This window comes from Acinonyx jubatus, chromosome D3, assembly GCF_027475565.1.
Source record: "Acinonyx jubatus isolate Ajub_Pintada_27869175 chromosome D3, VMU_Ajub_asm_v1.0, whole genome shotgun sequence".
Classification (NCBI taxonomy): Eukaryota; Metazoa; Chordata; class Mammalia; order Carnivora; family Felidae; genus Acinonyx; species Acinonyx jubatus.
In genome coordinates this window covers 76,038,422-76,054,333 of record NC_069392.1, presented here as the reverse complement: position 1 = coordinate 76,054,333, position 15,912 = coordinate 76,038,422, and the positions used below count along the sequence as shown (strand labels likewise).

At 49.2% G+C, this 15,912-nt stretch overlaps 1 protein-coding gene and 1 pseudogene across 2 annotated transcripts in view; one reads left to right on the top strand and one right to left on the bottom strand.

The window, feature by feature from the left end:
• Positions 1–15,912, top strand: part of CCBE1 (collagen and calcium binding EGF domains 1) — a 242,560-nt gene that overhangs the window by 115,273 nt on the left and 111,375 nt on the right. The gene's annotated exons all lie outside the window — the stretch shown is intronic.
• Positions 14,836–14,956, bottom strand: LOC113602370 (uncharacterized; annotated as a pseudogene).

Genomic DNA, 15,912 nt, shown 5'->3' with positions numbered 1-15,912 from the left:
TGAACAGTCTTGTACCTTGTGCAGCTGGTGCACACGTCTTACCAACTCCTCACTCTTAAACCTTTTTATTGATGAGAATTGTCTTCTAATCTCAGAAGCATGAGAATTCTGTGTACCTAGTAGGCGTTCAGCAGAGACTCAGTGGCTGAATTGAAGCCCAGGGAGCTTCGTTTCCAACCACCCATCGACGTTGACTCGCTTTTAGCAGAGAGGGCCTCACCCTGTGAGATCCAGTGATGCTCAAAACTCTGTGTCCTTTGAGCCGGTCAGAGGACGTCCACGGCCAAAATCAAATCATGGCATCACTTTCCTAGCTCACAGGAGGAAAAAGGTAAAGCAGAATTTTCTTCATTTTATACATTTCCCGTATATTTTTTAGAAACCCTTGATATTTGCTGCCGATTGTTTGCTTATGAGTATTGGCCAGATGGCCAAATGAATGCACAAGCAGTGGACAAACATTGGAAAAAAATTAGGAACAGCTGATCATGTCTTAGCAGATTTGTCGTCCGCTTCCTCCCAACACACACACTCAAGTGTGGTTGAGGTTTTGTGTTGGACACAGGACAGAGAAGCTCCTGTGTTCTGTCCGGGATGCATCCCTGCCATGGCATTGGCCCTGGTGCCATACCGCCTAGTGGGGCTCGGGCTGCACTTTTCTCCACACCCCCCCCCCAACCTAATCATGGGCACAAATGCGCCAGAGAATAAAAATATGTAAGCATGGGGCGCCTGGGTGGCTCAGTCGGTTAAGCCTCTGACTCTTGATTTTGGCTCAAGTCATGATCTCACAGTCCTGAGATGGAGCCCTGAGCACGAAGCCTGTTTGGGATTCTCTTTCCCTTTCTCTTTCTGCTTCTCCCATGCTCCTGCTCTTTTTCTCTCTCAAAATAAACACATAAACGCTTAAAAATAGGCAAACGTTCCCGTAGACGTGCCAACAGTTCTCGTTTTAAGCTTAAGCAATCCGTAAACTTGATGTATACGGAACACTGCTGCTCAGTTAAGGAAGCAGAAACAGCATGGCTGAGACTAGATTGAAGAGTCCAAGAGAAATTCACTACAGGCCTGGTGGCGACACGGACAACTGTACCCAGAGATGTGTGACCTCTTTCCACGCCCCTCAGGGTGAAGGCTCTTGCAGTAGAGACGGCGGAGTTCTCTGCAGTGTCAGAGGGCCAGGGGCTGATCAGTAACGAGAGTACATGGTGTGGTTGGGGAACCAACGCCTGGGTCCTGGTCGGAGTTCACCTGGTTTTAAGAAACAGATCCAGGGAGGCAAAGTTGTATTGCCAGGATCTGGGGGCTGTCCAAATGCACCAATTTGCCCGTGATGGGAAAAGTCTACTCTGCTCCCCAGTTCTGCCAGATTTATGTCTCTAAATTTCTTAGTATTCTAAAAAAGGAGATTTGGATCGCTTCTTGGTCTCCTCATGGGTTAGATTCCCGTAGGTCAGGTGTTCATGCCAAGCCGGTCAGCCTGTGTGCGCAAACACAGGCCTATGTATTTTACAGATCTGAGAATTCACAGGTGAGCCTATGACCACGTATACTGCTTTTGTCCTGGGACTTTGATTTTCGACTCTCCTGCAGATGAATGGCCCTGTACGAGGAGCCCTGTGCTTCATCTTCAACCATCTATAGACTGTAAATAATCTACGTGGACGCTGAATCGGGGAAAGCTGTCCCCACCTTGTTGCAAAGTGGCCTTGGATTTTTGCGTAAAAGTAAGTTTCCTGATCTCATGAACCAGGCAGTATTTCCTTCAGCTAGAAAACAGGCAAGTGGTGGTAAGGCAAATGGAGTGGTTCAACAGGTAAAAGTTGCAGTTACACAAGATTAAGTTCTAGAGATCTGTGTACCAGGTCCGACAGTTAACGGTACTGTGCTGTGTACTTAAAATTTTCAGCGGGAACAGCTCCTGTATTCTGCCTACGGTAATAAATTACATGCATAATATATACATTCATATTATATACAGCTTTGGCTTTTTAAAGGTGTGTGCTAAGTCACCTAGAAAGTGAAATACAGGGGCAGTTCTTGAGATGGTCTCTGCCTCTCTCTCCTCCCCCTGCAACCTCTCTCTGCTCATGCTTGCTCGCGCACTCTCAAGATACAAAAATATCAGATGAAAAAGTGAACCACAGATCTGCCTGAGTCGCCAAACATAGAGCTGCCTTGTGCTCTTATTTGGGAGAGAGTCTTGGGGGTTTTTCTTCCTAGGACTTTCTCATTTTCGACACAGGGTGGTCATGACCATGATATGGTTGTTAAAAAAACCCTCAGTTACATATCCCGATACAGTTTAGTAAAGATACGTGTATTAGGGACTTAGAGGAGCAGAAACACTGATAAAATGAGACTTATTACGAGTGCCCACAACTGTGCCCAGTTCAACAGTCCCTCACCTCTGTATCTGATGCTGAACCTGAAGTCTGTGGGGCTGGCATTGGAAGGAAAGATGGAAACGGAGAAGAGCAAGGACGAGCTGGAACCTGTGTCCCGCTGCCTCTAGGCCTCTGGCTCGTACACCGTGGGCAGCCTGCGGGGAAAGCTGGTCCAGGATGCTCAGAGGCTGAAGGGAGGGTGGGCCCAGAGGCTGAAGGGAGGGTGGGCCCAGCTGCTGCCCCAGGAGGTGTGGCGGCACCTGCTGCCCTCTGATGACCTCAGGAACATGCGAGGCCTGGTTGCTGTCGCACCTCCCTCTTAACTGGTGTTCACGTAAACGTACCAGCGTTCACGTAAAACTGTCCAGGGCCAGGAAGCCCCAGCTTAGCTGAGCCGGTGCAGCACGAACGCAGCCGAGTCTGAAGACGTATAAACATTCCCATCGACGATGCGAACCATTTTATCTTTGTCTTAAGCTATCCATAAGATGGGTTTCCAGGGAGTACCTCTTTCCTTGAATGCTATCACTTCAGGGGAACCAAGGAAAAGCGGGGGAAACATCCGGGTTGAAGTTAGGATGATGTATTCTTCAAACAATTTCAGAACTGACCCGATCCTTAAAACCTGCTAAAAGTGGTTGGTGCTCTGAGCAGAAAGGAACCTTCTCGTTAAATCCCAACACACGAGGTCACTGTCGTGGCTCTTGCTCCAGCTGCCTTTAATGCTGCATAAACCTCTGTCTTCTGCAGCTGGGTCACATTCAGTAAGTGCTTACAGCACATCTGATTAAGGTCAGTCCCAGGGCTTCCATGAATCATCTCCAGGAAGGAATGCTGGGGAGGCAATGTGACTACAGGTCACTTTCTTCTGTCTTGCTGCTCCGAGGACGACTCCTGCTCTGCGCTCCATCACGTCCCCCACATTAATCGTTCCTGGAAGACAGAACACAGCTGGACCCTGAACACGCCCGGGACTTGGCCACAGCTGGGATTTGGCCCTGCCGCGATCTCAGGGGCTCCGAGGGCAAGATGCCTTGTCTGTCTCTCCTGCATTTCCCAAAGCAGCCCACGCCGAAGCCACAGCAGGTAGGGCCACTGAGATGTCCTTCAAGGTGGTCACCAAACAGGAGGCTGGGTGTCTAGGGGACACCAGACAGAAGAGCCTGGGGCAGAGGTCCTGGGACAGAAGAGCCAACCGGGGAGCTTGCATAGCTGAGACCTGGGTGTCCTCTGCTTCTGAGCGAGCCCTGGAGATGAAGAGAATCTGAATATCATGTGCGTCGAACGAGCGTGCCCTCGTCAAGGCTGCAGGCAGCAGAGTTTCCCTCTGGCGAGCTCTGTCACACCCCCAGCTCCTGAGCTACGGTTTGACTGCCCACACAGGACTTCATCTGTAACAGATGGAGTCAGTCTGTTGCTTTAGGATGTGTGAGCTGTGACCGCGACACCGACTTCCCTTCATGTGATAGAAAATAAAGAATGACTCCAGGTCGCTGGCATTTGCACAGACAGGGCGGCATTTCTTTCAACTTCTGAAGATTCGGAGTGGAAGCAAAGACTCCCACGGTAATTTGGCACAGCACCTGCTCCCCCAGGCAAATAAAGTGACTTCAGTCCCTTTAATCTTGCCGGACTAGAAACCCAAAGAGCTGGCGCAGGAACCAGACTCATGAGTTCTAACACTGGACCCGGACTTTTGGAGCAGAAGCTGAACATCACCACTGGTTTGGGCAGACGTAACAGGAGAGACCATAAGAGCTGAGGCCGTGGGTCATGGGGTGCTTATATGGTTTAGAGAGACTGGAACATACCTTTTAAAATTTATCAGGGGCGCCCAGGTAGCTCAGTCGGTTAAGCATCCAGCTTCAGCTCAGGGCATGATCTCGCAGTTCGTGAGTTTGAGCCCCGTGTCAGCCTCTGTGCTGACAGCTCAAAGCTGTCAGCCGAAGATTCTGTGTCTCCCTTTCTGCTCTTCCCCTGCTCATGCTCACACATGCTCTCTCAAAAATAAACATTTTTTAAAAATTTACTGTCAAATTCAGCTCTCCCTCCCAAGAGAAAAAAGCCAGGGATCCCTGAGTTTGTTTAAACTTCATTTTTTGAGTATTGGGTAATCAATAATTCTCGTTGAAGGACTATTAAAATGCATGATTTCAAAAAAATGTCGTAGATTCTGAAACCACTTATCGCTGTATTTCCCACTAGAGCTGAATGGGTAACATTTTCCATTTGTCTGTTAAGTTGGCTCTGAGAGAACAACATGAATGTCACAGCCAGAGGAATCTTAAGAAATCCTGTTCCCCAACTGTTTTATTATACAAATAACTTCAAATCCATGCCTGGCTTAATTAAGGTCTCTGCTAGTTACTGGCAGAATTTGGCACTGTGATTTCCCATTCCAGCCTCTTTCTATACCTCAAAGCTGCTTTATTCTCTCCAGACACTGGGGCATGCCATTGGAGACCTGTGGTCCCACTTCATATGAGCACATTTCCAGGTAGTGACTGGGCCAGGCTGGAAGGGCCGCAGCCTGCACCCCTGGAATCTCTCTCATCCACCTCCACGAGACTGTCCCCCCCGCTGGACTGTGAACCACCTTCTCGCATAAAATCTGCAATGTGATAGGGAGAGAAGAGATCCCAGTCGCCTGTGGTTATCTGGCACATCTAACTTTGGAGTCCTTGTGTGTTGGCCACGTTGGCCTGTCCTTCTAGTGACCCACAGGGAGTTGGCAACGACCTGAACACGATCATTGCTCAAAGGCCCTCTGGTCCTCCGTGAAATCATGAAATTCTTCATGCTGGATGATCTGTTTTAAGCCAGATGATCATGTGGGCAGGTCCTATGCAGCAGGGTCCACACACAGCCATGGATCAAAAGTGGCAAACTGGCCTTACGTTTTTAAAATAAGGAGCCAGCATCCCTCCCTAATTTTTGTACCCCGGGTCAAGCTTGTGATGTGGAAAGAAATGTCCTCTCTCCTCATTGAACGCTGAGCAATAACCAGATTCTCTTCTAGATGGGAGCTGTCTACAGCAGCGTCCCCTCTATAGTCTGGAAGGGGGTAGAAAGTTCCTCCATCCTCGGCTGTGCCTTGCAACACCACAGACGTATTTTATTTCCACTTCCAGAGCCAGAGGGATCATCCCTCCTCAGGCCTCCCAAGTCACCGAGTGGTGATAGGCTGCAGGGCAGGAAGAGCAGCGTGGCATCTGTGGCCAACCCAGGTTACAGAAGTCAGAGTGGTGACGGGTCCCTTCCACCTTTCAGGGATCTGGGCTCCGTAACAGGAGACTGTTTACGAGGCAGGCCCTGCCCACCTAAAAAATGTGCTATTCCCAACCAGAAAGTGTCGCGGCAGGTTGGGATTGTGCCCCAAACTTTATCCCTTTGACTTCACCTCTGGGACAGAAAGGATTTTAGTGGCTTGAGTTTGGTGCTACCGAAAAGGCACAACAGCGTTTCTCCGTGGCTGTGATGCCATACCCATCCAGGGCCCAGCAGCCAGTCTGTTGATTCCAAGTGGGGCCATCACCGCGTCTGGATTACATATGCCTGGTTTGTGCAGTAACTGTGTGTAACAGTCGCTCTACTTGAGTGTAAGAACCTCTCTGGGCCTCAGTTGCCTCACCTGCCAAGTAAGAGGGGTCCCCTGTGCCTCTGAGGGTCTAGTGTCCTGAGTGCCCGTACTCCCGTGGGACCGATGCTACTCCTGATGTATCTCCCTGGTGTTACTATTTTTATCTTTGTACGGCTGGACAGCTGACTCAACTACATGATCAGAGGAAGGTCAGCTTCGGTTCAAGGGTGGAAAACTCCACCTTTAATACAGCCTAAACGCTCATCGTAAGAGTGTCTACGGGGCGGTTGAACGTCCGACTCTGATTTCGGCTTAGGTTGTGATCTCATGGTCCTGAGATCGAGTCCTGTGTTGGCTCCACGCTGAGTGTTGGAACCTGCTGAAGATTCTCTCTCCCCCCTCTGCTTACACTTGCATGCTCCTAAAAAAAATAAACAAAAATACCTTAGGAAAAAGCATCTCCAGTGATGATGTCCCCCCCCCCCCCGCCAAATGATTACGTGGGTTCTTTCACTAGAGAAGTGAAAATACTCTACGTTTGCTGTAGCCTGTCGCCTAGAATTATTTATTGCGATACTAAACGAGTTTGACCAGGTATCTTCTGTTTTGATGGCGACAACTTCCCAGAACAAAGTCCTCTTTCTAAATGAGGTTTCCTGCTAGGAAAACTCCGCTGGACCCGTCGCCAACTTTGACGAACGTTCCTTTCAAATTAAGTGAGCAAATGGGTACTCGGGATAGCGGAAGCCTAAGGAGTTGTCAGATTGCCTCCAGACACAGCACCAGGACGCACAGTAATAGGAATGTTTTTAAGGCCATCTTGCCAAAAACCGGATGAGGAGAGGTTCTTTCCCTGTGGCCCTGCAAGTTCGTGAACCGACCCCCCCCCCCCAATGAAACCCACTATGTGTGTTCCCTCCTCATCACAACAGGCAGCAAGATACAAACACCCTGGAGGAACCATGGCTATGGCATTTTGCTGCTCATTTCATCAAGGGGTGGAGTCCCTGTTGCCGTCTCTCACGGTGTCCTTTGGACAATAGGATGTGACAGAGCGATAATGTGCAAGTTCCACGGCCTTCGCCGCAAGAGGCGGGCCGGCTTTTGCCTCTCTCTTGGAATGCTCCTGCCCCCACGTGAGGAAGTCCAGTCTTCCTTACTAAATGATGACAGGTCCCAGAGAGAGGTGGGCCCAGATGACAGCCAGCGTGGGGGCGCTAGCCATATGAGTGAGGCCATCTTCTAGCCTCCAGCTCCGGGCCCGCTGCCAAATGGCTGCAGCCAGTCGCGTGAGTCAAGACCAGAACTGCCCAGCTGAGCCCAGCCCCAGTGGACAGTGATGACCAAATAAGTGATCCTTGTTCTAAGCCACGGAGTTTCGGGGTAAACTGTTACCTAGCAGTAGAGAGAAGCCACATAGCTCTGCAGTGCAGACGGAGAAACGTGAATCAGGATCAGGAATGTGAAGTAACTTGGCCAAGGGCTATAGAGGCAGTAGGTGGGCGCAGTCATGATTTGACCTAGGTCTTTGTGATACCACATTCTCCTTTGCTTGTCCGTGTCAAAACTATTCCACCTAAGTGGAAAAAGTCCTGAATTTCAGGAAATGTGAAGGAGCAGCTTCTTATAAGCAGATGATGGTAAAGATTAGTTAAAACATAATTTTTTTTAGTAGTTTTCTGCTTTTATTCGTTAGGAAGTGTTTTCCAAAATGGCTTCAGAGAATGTATCGCCTCTCTTTTTAGGAGCAGGATTCTTGAGCTTACAGGGTTCTTCAGCTAATGTTCTGACCTGGGGCTTGGGTACGCACAATTCCTCTGAAATACGGGTCTTTTCGTAGGGGCTTTCTAGTCTAATGCACTTGATGAAAAGGTTTACTAAAGGATCAGCCTGCTGTAGAACTTGGCTGTCTGAAGCTTGTGAAGTCTTACAAGTGAGGGTCCTTCTAAAGCGTGGGGCCACCAAAGAGGGGGCAGGACATTTTTTCCAGAAAGGACCAGATAGTATTTTGAGCTTTGCGACCCATACGGCCTCGGTCAAAACTAAACTCAGTTCTGCCTTTGTAACTTGAAATCAGCTGTAGGCAATATGTAAACAAGTGAGCGGAGCTGTGTTCCGGTAAAATTTTATTGACAAAAATGGCAGGCCAGATTTTATCCGTGGATCATAGTTGTTTCCACGACCCCTGAATTAGAGGAAGACTGCCCGCCAATTAGAGGAAGGCCGCCTATAGCTGAGCTGCTGGCCCGGGTGTCTGCAGGGTTTGAGTGATTACATAGCTTCCAGGTGGCTGTTACGTAGAGGGGCTAAAGCTAGGAGTGCACAAGCCAGCAGGATCAGAGCAAGAGATGCTTTTTAAGGAATAGCCCCCTCATCCCAGCAGACTCCCGAGGAAGCCTGGTGGCTGACAGCCATCTGGCACGCAAAGTTCCTCAGTTGTGTCCTCGGGCAAATTATCTTTGAGGCTTAGCCTGCTTATCTGTACAATGGGGAGGGTAATGAGGAACAGACTGTGCAAAATGGGTGGGCTCTTATGTCACAGTGGTGGTGTCGTGCTCACGGGGGAGGGGTCAGGTTCTGTGCTCTCCTTACCCAGTGTAGAGAACAGCCGTGGATCATTGATTATTGCCCATGAGCTTGGCGAGAGGCACGCTAATTGCCCGACCAGACACTACGTCTCTGAAGTGTTGTTGGCCCCTGGTCTTGCTTGTTCGTCCCCTGGTCTGAGATTTGACCTCTCCATCATTGTTTTGACCTCACTGGTGACGGAGGCGGCAGGGCAGACGGGGGTTTGGTGCCTGGTGTTCCCAAGGGTTTAAGCTGCTGGTTGGCAGAGGTGGTTACCTTGGGCCCAGGTGCATCGGAGGGTGTCTGTTTTTTAACGTCAGCCTGGATCAATGAGATCAAATAATACCTTCCCTTAAATCGGTTTGCCCTTGTGTCCCTCCAGGGATGCCCGTGATACTGTTTGCTCCTTCCAACTGCAGTTTTGTCTGGCTGGAATTCTTCTGGGGGATGGTAGAATAATAAGAATAGCTTACTTACCAGTCTACATCCGCCATGGTTATTTTCACCAGTGTTCCATTTCTAGCATGCCGGCATATTCGAATCAGATGCTGCCGCTTTAAAGTGCAGGTTATTTTAGGTTTTAAAAGTGTGCATGAAACAGTCTGGTCTAGATTTACGAGGGCAACGGAGAGCTTCCCAGGGCACAGTGTATTTCTCTTGGTCATGTTCTGAGTTTTAAGGGCATTCTGCCAATAGTTGGTCCATGATTCCACTTGTTGGGCAGCAGCTGATTTGCTCTGAGATTAATCGAAAGAACTTCCCGGTTTGTTTTTTCTTCTATAATTGTTCCTTGCCAGATCTGAAGGGAATCTTAGTGGCTACCTAGCCATGCCCTGTAGTCCCTATCCCCCCTCCTCTTCTAGACTGGAAAAATCAAAGCATTCCTCCTCAAGTGCTCTGTTGTTTTTGTTTGGTTTTCTGTTGAGCGTAGCCGACACACAGTATTATGTTAGTTTCAGGCATATGACATAGTGACTCGACAAGTTTATACGTTATGCTGTGTCCAAGCGTAGCTGCCCTCTGTCCTGATAGATGGCTATTTGGAGGTCACTGATTATATTCTTTATGCTGTGCCTTTTATTCCTGTGATTTATTCCGTAACTGGAAGCCTGTAGAAGTTTGCTCGATGTTGTTACAGAACTGAATGGTCGTGTTCTCCCCGAAGCTGATGGGTTGAAATCCTAGCCCCCAGTGGGATGGCCTTAGGTGGTGTTGGTATGGTAGAGCCCTCATGAATGAGATTAACGCCCTCGTGAAAAGAGACCAGAGAGCCTGCTTGCACACACACACTGCTCTCTGCCGTGTAAGGGTGTAACGAGAAGGCAGCTTTCTTCGTCACGGGGAGAGTAAACGTACAGGGTATTGGGGCCCCTGGGTGGCTCAGGAGGTTGAGTGTCTGACTCTTGAGTTTTGGCTCAGGTCACGATCCCAAGGTCATGGGACGGAGCCCCGCTCCACACCTGGCACGGAGCTTGCTTGAGATTCTCTCTCCCTCCTGTGTGCAGGTATCCTCGTGCCCTCTCTCAAATATTAAAAAAAAAAAAAAAAAAAAAAAAGTACAGTGTATTGAAGTAAAAGTCTTCAAAATCTCAGCTTAGATGTCCAATGTTTGTATTTCGGTTGGGTCATCCTTCCCTGCAGGAGCAGAATGACCCGAGGTCTCTCTTGCTGTAACCAAGGAGAGCCTTGCTAGGGGCCCCAGAGCCCTGCTGGCATATTTCTGGGCACTCCACACCCAGCCTGTGCAGTTTCGGGGTGGCGGAGGTGGCTGGATATCTCACTGTACGTGTTCACGTTCACTTTTCCCGTCTCAGCCACATTGGGAATCATAGCCGCAACTATTTCCAGCACCTAGCCCAAAATTGTCTTTAGCTGGAAGCCGATATCTTCCATGCATGGAAATGTTTATCAGGTGGGTGACCCCCATTGTATTAGTGCTTTTAGGGAGCTGTGAGACGACGCCCTTCCGATGTCGTTACTCTAAGCGGCTCTGTTCTTGTGGCTCTGCTGGTGATGCCTTAGCATCACCTTCAAACCTGTCTTTCCCTCTGGGGCCATTCCTGCTAGGATTGCCTGCTGGACACATCAACTGGGAGCTTTGGTTGACATCTTGAAAACCAAGTTCCTCGTCTTCTCCCCCAACACGAGCTTGCCCTTCCCAGTTTTAATTTCTTCCAGGGGCTCCGCCATTTTCTCAAGGTAAAGTCTAAGCTTCAGATCTGTGATGCTGGCTTATCTATACTGCCGTCCTCCCCCTACCACCATTGCCAGCCCAAGGTAGGTCTTGTTTCTTCCAGAATATTCTGTCCTTCTCCCTTCTGTCCTCGTTACCATGTGCCTAAAGTACAACAGCGGTCCGTGGCTCTACTTGGTCAACCTCCCCCGGCCTTTCCACCCAAAAAATCAGTGTGATTTTCTCATGTCCAGTTGAAATCTGAACCTCTGTGTTGGGTTTCTAAAGTCCTGGATGTTTCCATCCTCCTGGTCTGGTATGGAAAGATGATTGTTTGTGCTCAGGCCCGTTGCCAAAACATTGCTGTTCACTGTCCCCCACCCCCACCCATTCACTTGATGTTTCACTCCCTCAAGCCCTCCCTAATTTTGCTGTTCTTTGCAATCTCTTCTAGGTCTATCATCTCGTATGAACCCCACTTTGCCTGGCCCTGTTGTTCATCATGTCACACGGATGCGTGTTCTCTCCCTCGTTAGGCTGTAACCCAGTAGCTGTCATGGCAACGCTGTTTCATGTTGGTCTCCGCTTATGGATAGTGATGCTGTGGGCCGGGAATGCTGTGGGGCACCGACCTGGGCTGTACTGCTCGGGGGGAGCCTCCCAGACATCTCCCCTCCCGGAGCCGACGTTGTGGCTGCACCGGCCCCTGTGGTTCTTGGGATTTCAAGGCGTACCTTAGCAACAATCATCAGGGAACTTTGAAAAAACAAGGTTTATTACAAGTCCTGGAGGGTACACAGCATGCCCAGGGCCACACAGCAAGAGAGAAAGCACAGACCTGGCATTCTGCCTTTGTTGGGGTCGAGGGTGGGGGCCCGGGGTTTCTATGGGTTCACTCTTTATTGGCGAATGTAAAACATCATAAACAGTGGGAATTCAAGCCTGGGAAGGGAAGAGCGGGCTCGCTCCAGCGGTCAGTAATCTAGGTCACCCAGGGTTTTCTAAAAGAAGGCCGTGGGTGGGGTGGCCTGGCTCTTTGTCTCGTTGTGCAGCTGGCAGTGTGTTCATTTGAAATGGATTCCGCAGCAAAAACTTGATGTCAGGCGCTACATTACAATAAAAAACCCTGGCGGTCGGGCACTTCGCCTGGGTGCCACAGCCTGAAACAATAGCAAACTGCCCCCCACCCACCCCCGAGCTGAGCTGAGTAGCCAGTGGCCCTACCTGCCGAGCTTGGCAGCCGTTTCCTCACGCAGAGGTTGCTGTCCATTTCCCTCCTTCAAGAATGTCATTCCCAACTCCACCTGCAGAGCCATTTTCTCTTTCAGGAACCTTGAAAGTGGATTATGCTGATCTTGGTTTCCAGACACAGAACCATAGATTTTCTGCTGGTCAGAGGTCCCCAGCTAGCCTCTTTCTGTCATCTTTTTTTTTTTTTTCAACATTTGTTTATTTTTGGGACAGAGAGAGACAGAGCATGAACGGGGGAGGGGCAGAGAGAGGGAGACACAGAATCGGAAACAGGCTCCAGGCTCCGAGCCATCAGCCCAGAGCCTGACGCGGGGCTCGAACGCACGGACCGCGAGATCGTGACCTGGCTGAAGTCGGACGCTCAACCGACTGCGCCACCCAGGCGCCCCTCTTTCTGTCATCTTTAAAGCTGATACCCCAAGTCCCTTTTGTGCCTTGGGCTTAGAGTATACCCTTGACAAAGGGGTCTTCCCCCCCACCCCCCGCCAGGATCGGAGAGTGTGAGGGATACTTGAATAGTCCCGTGTGCTCAGGCTAGAAATGAATGCTGAATTGAGGTAATAGAAGAGTCCTGTCCCTCCCGGGGCCTGACGATGAAGAGCCCAAGAAGTGATGCGTGGGAGAAGGCCAGCGAAGAGAGCAGCACCCTCAGTTGGCCCCCACACTTGTGTCTGACTCTTCCTTGTGATTCTCCGAGCTCTATGCAGAGTGGCTAGCCGCCACTTAGGATGCCTCACGAACCTGAAAGGTTTCTTGGAGATGAACATGAACTGATGAATAAGTTCCCTCTGGGCAGGAAGAGCTGATCAAAGAATCTTGGCCATTCCTTACCTTTACCAAATGTTCCCAGGAAAAGCCCCATAGAAGGACATAGTGTGTGTGTCCCCATCTAGGGATATAACATCCACGTGTGGACCACCTCCCCTTGCTTGTGGCTCGCTCGCTCTCCTGTGGACCTAGCCGACCTTTTAGACCTAAGTATTTACCAGAGAGAGGTTGGTAGGAGAACAGGGCTACACATGAGGGAGAAGAATGTAGGTTTACGATCAGGAAATGCCTCCGAGTATCGGAGGAGTAGGTCTCCTGGGGAGTGCTCTCTCAGGAGGTGAAGGAAGGGAGAGGTGTCCCCTTGGCTTATTTAGTTCTCCAGAAATGAACTTGTTGACTGAAGTGGGAGACTAGTGAGGATGGTCTGTTCCCATCCCAGCTGGATTCGTTGTCGGAAATCACACTGGCTGTCCTTAACTAGGTGGCTGGGTTTTCGGGGTGTCCTTGAACACAGATTGGACTTCCCCAGGTTTCTTCTGTGAGGCATCCTGCCTCCCCTTCTCCTGGGGGAATTGAAAGAAATGAGAGAGTTGCATAGGCAGATGGTCAAAATTTGTACAGAGCCCCCAGCGTTAACATTTCAGTGGCAGAATTTTAAAAGAGCATGAAATGATTCCGGTGGCCATGTTTTAGGAATCAAAGCTACCCAGTTTCCTGCAGGTATAGAAACCATGGTCTCAACAAGGCCTGTGATGTCTTATCGTGGATGGCAATGCCTGAGATTTCTATCTGCTGTTCTTGTCAGGTATTTTAGAGGTCACGAGTGATTAGTCATCACCAGCCCTTTTGATTCTGTCATGAAAACGCCTCCCTCCCCTGCCTCCCTTCTACCCACAATTTGAGTGATCTCACGTCAAACTCCACAGAGCTCTCACCTGCGAATGTATAGTATTTTATTAACAGTTTTGCCTACCTTCTTGCCCTTAATCCATTTTTACTTCCAGAATAATCTCCATAAACCGGATCTCATTAGGCTACCCTCAACTTAAGTCCCGCTCTAACTTGGCATTGGATGTTACCGTTGACCTGGCCCACAATGACCTTTCCAGGGTTCAAGGTAAACAGCTTGCTCTAGCGCACACCCCTTCACTGGGGGGCCATGTGCTGGCAATTCCCTCTGCCTGATGACTCACATATGTATCCCCTTCACATCCAAATTCCATCCGTCCTGGAGACTCAGCCCGCATGGCACTACCTCCACAGACCTTGATCTTTCTCCTCTTCCCCACTCTTCATCCCAGTTTGTCCTTTGACCACCCACACTTCCAACCTTGAGTTATGATCTTTTGTCATTGCGTCGTAGCCCATCTGCGTTGTAAACACACCGTGGCCATAGACCGTGCTTTCAGGCTCTGAATCTACCCCAGAGCATCATCCCCAAATGAGCATCCAATTGATAATCGTTGCTACGGTACGTCAGTTAATGAGCTTAGGTTGTGTCTTATTCAATAAAAGTTGTCTTAAACGTGCATTAAAAACCTCTTATACCTTTATAACATAGATGCTCTTTAAACCTTTAAACATAGATGCTCTTATGTCTAGAACTGTCCACAAGCTAATGATTGCTGTAAGCCAGAAAATATAAACGCAAGAGTTCAAAATAACTTAGAGTGACACAACATGTTTCCCCCTCAGTGAGTGTCAAGTAAACCCTATCAAGACATTTTCCTTCTTGGAAGAAGAGGGAAGGAGGAAGCTCTACAGATTAGACAAAATGAGATTACTATAGAAAAATCAAAGTTCTGTCAGTTTAGATATTGCCTTAAAATTTCTATAGACAACATCTGGAAGATTAACAGATTTGACTGCATAACCTTTACCATACAGACGATTAGCACGTTTGAAATGCTGACTGGGAGGAGTACTTACAGGCTATGTAATGGGACAAAGGATTAATACTCCCCAAATAGAACAAGTTTCTATAAATCAGTATAAAAAATGGGTGAAGGATTGTGTTTGCTATCTATTGCTAGTGAACGAACTACCCAAAATGCACTGGGTTGAGTGAGCACTGACTCGGTGTGCCTCATGGCTTTGCAGTCTGGGGCTGGCTCCGCCGGGTGGTTCTCCTCCATAGGGTCTCCCATCCAAGTACTAACCAGGCCCGACCCTGCTTAGCTTCCGAGATCAGACGAGATCGGGCGCGTTCAGGGTGGTGTGGCCGTAGACGGTTCTTCTCCATAGGGTGTGCACCGGGGCTGGCATGTCCGAGGTGGCTCCTTCAGTGGCCTGTCTGGGGCCTCAGCTGGAGTGAGGAGAACAGCCAGGCATCTCGTCCTCCATGAGGTCCTGCTTGCAAAGAAGCTGGACCTTTATGTGGTGACTTAGGGTTCTAAGAGTGAGCCGTCCGAGGGAACAGCCCCACCGTGTAAGCACTTACCAGCAAGCCTCTGTTTGGGTCATGCTTGCTAATAACTTTTTTGGTCGAGCAAGTGACTTGGCCAAGTCCGTTGCCAATGGTGGAGGTGTTAACCCAAGAGCATGAACATGAGGTGTGATTTACTGTGGAACATCGGTGTAACAGCCTGCTACCCATATGACAGGCAGTTCACTAAAGAAATGGGAATGAGTCATAAACAAGAAAAATGCACAGTTTTGTTAGCAGTCAAAGTAATGCAAGTGAAAATGGTGACAGGCTGTTTTCATTAGGAAATTGACAGTACGCAGTATCTAGTTAATATCTAGTGTTTGGGGTGCCTGGTGGCTCAGTCGGTTAAGCGTCCGACTTCGGCTCAGGTCATGATCTCGTGGTTTGTGGGTTCGAGCCCCGCCTCGGGCTCTGTGCTGACAGCTCAGAGCTGGAGCCTGTTTCGGATTCTGTGTCTCCCTGTCTCTCTCTCTCTCTGCCCCTTCCCCGCTCACACTCTGTCTCTCCCAAAAATAAACATTAAAAAATATTTTTTTAAATCATTAAACAAAAAACATCTAGTGTTAACAAGCTTTACGGGAGAATCTTCTACACTTTGGTGGGAGTGTCAATTAGGGTGACCTTTTCAAAAAAGTGATTTGGCAGCGGGTATCAAAGTATAAAATGTGTAACTTGGCACCTTCCACTTCTGCAGGTGAACACACTTCTATGTGTAAAAATATTTCTGTAAGTTCCCCGGAATATTGCAGAGGGATGT